Genomic DNA, 6,272 nt, shown 5'->3' on the forward strand with positions numbered 1-6,272 from the left:
GCCTCGGGGCCCGGGTGGGCACCTCACTGGTGCTGGGATGGCACACACGTGCGCGGGGAGCTGTGCGTGGTGTTTGGAGGCGGGTATGCGTGTGTCACGTGTACTCAGGAGTGTGCCTGTGTGTGTGTGTGGGGGGAGCATTTTGGATGGAGTGGTGTGTGAGCACGGGTCACGCGGACTTGGGCTATGCCGGTCAGGAGAGAGGTGTGTGCGCGCGCGTGCATTTGTGTGTGTGGGGGGGGGCTGCAGGAGTGGGCAAAGGCTGTATCACGGGCCATAGGTCCCCGGGCGGTGCTGGTGAATGGTCCAGCTCTGCCTGAGCCAGGTGGTTTCAAGATGTGGGAGAAGCACACAGCTTGTGTCCTTGAACATCCCAGGGAAGAGGCCCTGGCTTTCCCTCCAAGCCTACCTCTTGCATCTGGCACATACCCATTGAACACCTACTCCTGCCATATTGTCCTAGTGTTTGGGGACCTTCTGCCTGCTCCTTGGTCTCCCACCCTTAGTCCCAACAACAGCCAGAATAATTTTAAACCTCATCCAAATAACTGAGTCACCCCAGTTCAAAACCCTCCTCTGCTTTCCAAGCCTATGATCTGTCCAAAGATCTCCACCCCACCCCCAATCCATGCCCTTGGTTGCGCCAGGAAAGGCACAGTATGAACTCCCATCTTCTTGGCCTCCTGAGCCCTACTTGGTGGTTCCTAAAAGAGCTACACTGTCACCTACTCCAGGAAGCCACCCCTGGTCCAGCACTGTGTGGAGGGCCTTCTCTCCAGATGTAATTTCTCAGACTGCTTCCTCTCCACTCAGTCTCCTTGTTATCCCTCAAACATAAGCACTGTCCCGCTTTGTGACATTTGCCACAAAAGGGCTTGAGGACCCCTTCCCCAACCACACAGAATCAGCAGCATTCCCTGACTCTTATTCCTTTTTTGGGGCGGGGGAGAGGCAGGATACTTGAACTCAGACCCTGGGAGTTATCACTTAGCTTTTTTTTGGGGGGGGGTCCGGTCATGGGGCCTGAACTCTGGGCCTGGACGCTGTCCCTTAGCTCTTCAGCTCAAGGCTAGTGCTCTACCACTTGAGCCACAGCACCAGTTCTGGTTTTTTTCTTTTTGCTTATGTGGTGCTGAGGAATCGAACCCAGGGCCTCATGCATACAAGGCAAGTGCTCTACCACTGAGCCACCTTCCCAGCTCCTCACTTAGCTTTTTTTGCTCAAGGCTGGTGCTCTACATTTCAGCTATAACTCCATGTCTGGCTTTTTGCTGGTTAATTGGCAATAAGAGTCTTAAAGATTTGGTTGCCTGGGCTGGCTTTGAACAGTGATCCTCAGATCTCAGCCTCCTGAGTAGCCATAGCACTTGGTCTCCCACTCATCATACCTAATCTACCTTGCTGACATAGCTGTCTTCACAGCTATACTACCTGCCCTATTAGTTACTGCATGTACTGGGGTTTGAACTCAGAGCCTCATAGTTGTTAGATAGATGTTCTACTACTTGAGCCACCCCTCCAGACTTCTTTTAGTTATTTTTTTCAGGTAGGGTCTTGAGTTTTTGCCCTAACTCAGACCCTTCTACCTATTCCTCTTACCCTCTATGACCCTCCTACCTATTCCTTCCTTCTAGCTGGGATCATAGTCACTTACTTCCATGCTCAGCTTATTGATTGAAATGAGGTTTTGCTAACTCTTTTGCACAGGCTGTTAGTTTTCAGGCAAGATCTCTATTTTTGCCTTCCAAGTAACTGAGATTACCATTGTTCCCTGTCTAATTGCTGGCTTTTTATTTGTTGCTTCTTCCCTCTACTAGAAATTATATTGTGTGACAGCAGGGACTTTGTCTTTTAGTTCCAGCACCTAGCACTGTGCCTGACATATATCAGATACTTGATAATTGTTGCATGATAAATAATTGATGCAACTAGATTTGCATCCCAGGAGTCAGTGTCCCTGGCTATACTCCATACTGTGAAGCCTCTGTCTGAGGCCCCTGTCCCCTGGATACCAAGTTCCTAGAAGAACCGTGAGGAATGCTGATCACATTTGTGTGGTAGCAGTCCTCCTACTAGAAACTGGTGTGAAGGGAGGGGCTGGATGTGTAGGTTATAGGGGAGGCCCCAGAAAAAGTACAAGGACAGTGAAGGTTGGAATCTAGCCTTTTTCTTCTCTCTCTTTTTTTCTTATGCTGGTTCTAAGGCTTGAACTCAGGGCCTGGACACTACCCCTGAGCTTCTTTTGCTCAAGGTTAGTGTTGTACTAGTTGAACCACAGCTCTACTTCCAGTACTTTTTTTTTCTTCCTCAGTTCTGGGGCTTTGATCTTTATCCCTGAGCCTCTCTGTGTTCAAGGCTTACCACTTGAGCCACAGTGTCACTTCTGGTCCTATCTGTTTATGTGGTACTGAGGAATCGAACGCAGGGCTTCATGCAAGCTAGGCAAGCACTATACCACTAAGCCACATCCCCAGCATCCCTCCTCCTCCCCTCGTAGTTTATGGGAGGTAAGAGTCTCACAGACTATTATCCTCCGATGTCAGCCTCCTGAGTAGCTAGGATTACAGGCATGGGCCATTGGCACATGGCTGAGTCTGGACTTTTTATTTTTTGTCTGTTGTGGGGCACTGTCCCTGAGCTCTTCAGTTCAAGGCTAACGCTTTACCACTTGAGCCACAGTGCCACTTCCGGTTTTCTGGTGGTTTACTAGAGGTAAGAGTCTCATGGACTTTCCTGCCTGGGCTGGCTTTGAATCATGATCCTCAGATCTCAGCCTCCTGAGTAGCTAGGATTACAGGCATGAGCTGTCGGCAGAGTCTGGACTTTTTAAAGAGTCCAAGTTGGTGATCTCACCCTGCTTGCAGTGGGGGAGATCAGAACGGGTGTTCAGAGGAGGCCATGTCTGAGCTGTCCTCCAGGCAGCAAAGCGGAGGGAGGTGTGTTCCTGGCAGCAGGGACAGCTTGTACAAAGACCTGGCAGCAGAACAGAATCTACAGTGTGGGAAGTTCAAGTAGTGTGATGCAGTTGGAGTGGAGAGTGGGTGTGGGACATGAGCGCAAAGGTGGGAGAGGGGGGCAGAGAATCCCTCTGGCTCCTGGGTTCAGTGAGAGCTGGGAGGATGCCATTCCCCACCTCTCTAGTGGAGACAGGAAGAAAAACAATTGGGAAGATGATGTTGAATTGGAGCTGAGCTGACCAGGAGCAAGGAGGGGAGGAGGTAGCTAGCTGGGAAGAGTCAGGCTGGAGGCACAGACAGATATAGAGGATGAAGAGAGGCTGAGGTAGATGAGGCCTGGAGATATCAATCTCCACTTTGGGCCAAAAGCTGCCCTGAGAGCAGCTGCAGCCAGGCCAGCACTTCAATACTTGGGGTTTCCCAGGAATGATGGGATGGGTGTACTCACAGCAGGCATCCTTGAGTATGACTTAGCACTAGACTCTTGGGCCTCCCTCCAGGGGACTGAGTCATCTCAGGCGGGGGCAGGAGCTGCAGAGGACACCTCTGCCAAGGCATTAGATGTTGTCAAGTATAAACAGGCTACAGTGAAGTAGCCCAGGGACTTAAGGACCACTTCTGAGTCTTGCCCAGTGGTCTCCACTCACTTGCAGCTTTCTCTTTTGGCCAATCCTCTGCCAGTCATGGTTGCGAGTCCTCTGCCTAGCCCAATAGCTGGTCCCCTGCCTCTGCCTGGTGCTGTAGCATCCTTCCAGAACTCAGAATGAGACCTGAAGACACCTATGACTTCCATGCCTTCTGAAACCAGGAGCTTGCAGACTTGGTAGTGGCAGACACTTGGTGGGATGGGGCACAGCCTGGGAGGAAAAGAAGCTTGTGTCAGGCCATTTCTGAGCCAGGCATCCCATGTGGTTCTACCTTGCATATTGTGGCTGGCTCTTGTTGCATATCATGGCTGGCTCTCATGCATTCTCTCCTCTCTCTCTCTCTCTCTCTCTCTCTCTCTCTCTCCCTCCATCTCCTCTCTGTCTCTCTCTCTGTCTCTCTCTTTTCTCTCTGTCTGTCTCTGTCTGTCTGTCTCTCTCTCTCCCAGATACATACACATCCCAGCTGTACAAAGTGCTCTGTGTCCACAACATCAGCCACTTCCTTACAGAGCCTAGAGAAAAGGCAGGATGGTGACCATCTGTTTGATTTACTTCAGGGTAGCTGAGGTTCTCAGAAGCTTAGCATCCTGCCCAGGCAGCGTAGCCCCATATGGGAAGACAGAACAAGAGCTTTACCCAGTGAGTGAGGACCTGTGTTTGGGGCTTGCAACCTAGCCAGTCCCATGGGAGGTGGTCACAAGACTCCTTGCTGGGACCAGCCTGTCTGTCCATCTCCCTGTTTGAGATCCATGAGACCCATGTTACCTTCTGAGTCAGTTTGTACAGAGCCATTTAGTGAGACCTCAACAGGGAAGGGTTTGGCGAAGCCCTTTGAGTGAGTGCCCTGGAAAACTCAGGTCAGCTGAGGCAGCCTCGAGCTGGTGGGACAGGAGATCTATGGGAAGTTTCATCTTGACCTATGGGACTGTGGATGCATTCCCTTCTCACACCCAGAGCACATGTTCCTCCGAAAAGCATACAAGTGCATACAAACACACCACACACAAAACACACACAGCACAGAGACCACATGCAAAGCTTCTTGTCTCCATGCAGATTTGCTCCTTAGTACCCACACAGTCAGTGTGCTTGGCCCACAGACCTGCTCCGACACATTCTCTCACACTCAGACACACGCCCTTTTCGTCTGCCCTCTCATGCACGGCCTCTGATACCAGGCATTGTCGCCTGGACACGCGGCAGGATCCCCCGGCCTCCCTCCCGACCTGCTTAGTCACCTGAATCTGAGCCAGGCAAGCAGGAGGGAGGGAGGAATGGAGGGCCTGACGTCAGCCCTCACTGCCTGCCCCTGCCCAAGCATCCATCTGGGCCCCAGCTTGTCCCAGACTCACATCTTACTTCTAGGAGCTTCTTTAATGTCTGAGTCTCTTGCAGACATCCATTCCTTTCTATCTTGCAGCCACCTGGGAGCAAGCAAGACTTTCTGTTTTCCCCATCTGCCCATGGGGCAAACTCAAGGTGCCAGGCTTGGGAAAATCCAAGCCTGTCCACAGGCTTACAGCTAGAAAGGGGTACAGCCTAGCAGCCCAGGGCCTAAACTAAGTGACAGGTCTCAGACTTCCCCATCTACTATGGGACCCAAGGCCCTTCCTTGCCCCTTGCTAGGTTCCTTCATTCCCATCTGAGAAAGACAGTAAAGGAAGTTATAGGATGGTGGCCTCTTATGGAGGTAGCAACCTCAGGGAAATCATATGCAAATTTTATGGGCCTGGGTAGCCTGTGGCTTCTGCCTGTGGTGACTCTCATTCCCTTGGTCTCTGCCTGGGACTGGAGGTGGAGGATCTCCCAACTCTGTGCTCCCTAGGCTCCTACAGTCTGGCCCTGGGCTTGTCACTGATGCTGCCTTCCATCTGCTTAATGTGGAGAGAACTGTAATGATCACCTTGCCATTTACTCATTTATTCAACAAATATCTACCAAGCTCTTACTATGTGCCAGGTGCTGCTGAAGATGCCAGAAATATTTATGGAGACAAGGCAAAAGGAGCTGCTCACCTGGTAGTGGGGAGCTAAGCCTGCAAGGGGAGGGGTGGGCGGAAGGAGAATGGCTGATCACCTAATAGGAGGATTCCTGCCAGCTTTGGAGGCTCCTGTCAGGCAGGGTTTCCTCCTTTGCAAAGGAAATTTTCTCCTATTGCCAGGCTAGCTCTCTTTTCTTTTTTCTCTTTTTTCTTTCTTGCTGCCCAGCAGCAGCAGCTTCACTGCCCCTGGGCCCCCACTCATTCAGATCACTGGGTGCCAGGAAGAGGCTCTGACCCATGTCCTCACCCACAGTCCACCTCCAAGCCTGGTTGTGGCATGGGCAATCTGACAAAGTCTGGCATCCTTGGTGGGGGTGGGGGGCAGGTCAAGGCTCAGAGTGGAGAGGGAGCATGGTTGGTCAACAGGCAGGACTAGAAACCAGCCCAGGCTCCACCATGTCAGCCCTACCTCCCTGACATCTGTCACAGTAAGGAATGGGGGTGAGAATTGGAGCAGTCATGAGACACATGTTCTCTAGTTTACAGTGTGGAAACAGAGGAAGTCACCAGCAGACAGGAAGAGCAGAGGGCCAGGAGTCCACTCTTCCTCTTCCGGAGAAGAGGATGAGTCCAGCCCAAGAAGAAGGGGTGGGGACATTGGGCTGGAGTGGCACCAGTACCTAGTCT

This window comes from Dipodomys ordii, unplaced genomic scaffold, assembly GCF_000151885.1.
Source record: "Dipodomys ordii isolate 6190 unplaced genomic scaffold, Dord_2.0 Scaffold19, whole genome shotgun sequence".
NCBI lineage: Eukaryota > Metazoa > Chordata > Mammalia > Rodentia > Heteromyidae > Dipodomys > Dipodomys ordii.